At 38.4% G+C, this 2,383-nt stretch overlaps 1 pseudogene; it reads left to right on the forward strand.

The window, feature by feature from the left end:
• The window catches only part of LOC107098572, a 10,233-nt pseudogene that overhangs the window by 6,379 nt on the left and 1,471 nt on the right, over positions 1-2,383 (forward strand).

The following is a 2,383-nucleotide window of genomic DNA, read 5'->3' on the forward strand; positions in this document are numbered from 1 at the left end:
TTTATTTATTTTTTTTTCATTTCAACAGTTTTCCATTCTGTTTGTGTGATTTTCTTTGGTCAAGCTGCTGCTCCATACAACAAAGTTAGAATATAATCTATAGTTGTACTGAGAATGTTCATGTTCACCACAGATTCCTTTTAAGCTCCTTTGAGTATTTCATTAGTTATGTAAATCAATATTTCTGTTTTTCTCTCTGTGCAAAACAGACAGCTTGGCAGATGTGAATCTTTCGTCTCGTGTTGTCCTCATCAATTCCTTCCAGAGAAGAGAGCCTCCATATGAGGAGTCACAAGGAATGAAATCCAAAAAAGGTTAGAAATTTTTGTAATTTCATTCTCTGTAAAAGAAGGTGGGATTAAATAGGTTAATATTTTTTTGTACTGTGCATCAAGGAGGTATTCACAGAGCCACACTTTCTCCACCTTTTTGCTATGATGCAACCTCATTTGAAATGGTACTATAAATAATCTCTTTTCTCAAAAATTCTTCACACAGTACCCTGTTATTCCATTATGAAATACTTTTTTTTTTAAAGATTGTTTCAAATCTTTTAAAAATGTAAAACTAAGGTATTAAATTTACATTTATTCTCAGCCAAGGAAGCTCTGAGTTGGGCTGATGTTCATAGTTGGAGCTCAACTTTTGATCTGACCTTGGATTGAGATATCGAGCCCTGACAGCAGAATCTCTATTTGAAATCCTAAATAATATTTCTTTCATTAAATTGTTTTAAATTAAAATGAACAGATTCTACCCCTTAAATCACTTTCCCATTTTCTTTCAATGCCACCTGTTTCCTTAAAGATCTGATACTGATTAACAGTCTGGTATTGGCGATACTGATACGTCTGTTTTTTTTATTTTTTTTGTAAATACACCTTATGTGTTTGTTAAAGGTCTAGTGGAGGATTCCCAGGAATTTTTGAAAAGACCTGCCCTCTCCACTTTAAAGAAAAAATGCACATGCACAACTCTGTACCCAAACCCGTGCACACTCTGTTTAAAAGTTGCTGTTTGCATCGCTCATACAAGCTTGCTTTCCAAAAGAAGATTTGCAATTTTTCCACTATGTCATACTCACCACCAGTAAGTGAAAATGGGGGCGAGCAAGTAGGACGGCCTTAAGTAAACATAGCACCAGAATGATTGACAATTAGGAGGACCACTTATTTTGATGATCCACCCCTACACTATACCTTTAAAAGTAAAAAATAATGTAACTACTCAATAACAGTGCTTTTTAAACTCGATCCTCAGGACCTACTGCCCTCTAGAGAGGTAGTAAATAGGCCGCAAGTATGCTTTATTGAGAAACATATGTTTGGGCTGTTTATTCTTCTACATATGCTGTTTATCTGGTTAACATGATACTTGGGGATTAAAAAAAATCCTAAAAAATCCTGTAGGTGTTTGCTTTCATTTAAAGTAGAAGTAAAAGCACCTCCATTGACCAAAGAGGCTCTATCACTGATCAGACAATCAGAGAAGAGACCTGACAACCTGAAGTCCAGCATGGATGAGTATAAGAGAAAAATGGAGGCTAAAGCAAGGAGTGCAGGTATGACATTTTTTTCTATAGGTCAGTTTAAGACAACAAAGCCTCTATAAGTACATGTTAATGTGTTTGTTTTTTTCTTACTTTGTCAAAAACAAAGCCTCGTCATCTTTGGACGTACGAAGAACTGTACAAATGACCCAAAATGCTTATTAAGCCTCAGAGAAAATGCACACAGGAAGACCTTTTGTAAACAACATTGCAGCACAAAAAGAAGCCAATCATCTGAAAAAACAGGTATCTTATCCTAAATAAACAAAGAGGATTATCTGATGACAGGACAATGTTTTTCAGACTGACACCAAATGTTTCTACTTAGATGCACCAGAAAAGTTCTGGAAAGTCCTGTAGAGGTAACGACTTATTAACATTTTCCCTGTGCTTGTATTTCTTTCCCCATTTGCTTCTGTTAATTAAAAACATGCTCCTGTGTTTGCAGGTTTTGGTTGGTACTTATGGCGCTTGGTTTTCGTGGTGCTGCTCAGCTCTGTCGCCCTGCTGGTTTACGGGTTTCTCCCTGTGCTCCAAAGTAAAATAGCCGGAGGAAGAGGGCAAGGATCCAGAGAAGTGATGCCAGGTGAGTTTTCCCACCGCCTGTCACTTCTCCAGTTGCAGTTTCCAAGTCAGCGCGCTGAGCTGTGGAACAGAACCAAGATCCATTTGGAGAAGCACCTTGGAACAGCGGACCCAACAGAGCCAGTAAGTCTGATCCTTGCTGCAGGCCGCAAAGCAGAGGGGACTCTGAGGTCACTGGCTCAGGACCTGGCCTCTACCTACTCGTTCGCCCTCAATGGCTCAGTGCTCTTCATTGACGGGGCGAATAAA

The sequence above is a fragment of the Cyprinodon variegatus genome, unplaced genomic scaffold (assembly GCF_000732505.1).
Source record: "Cyprinodon variegatus isolate N-32 unplaced genomic scaffold, C_variegatus-1.0 Scaffold790, whole genome shotgun sequence".
In the NCBI taxonomy this organism is placed as follows: Eukaryota; Metazoa; Chordata; class Actinopteri; order Cyprinodontiformes; family Cyprinodontidae; genus Cyprinodon; species Cyprinodon variegatus.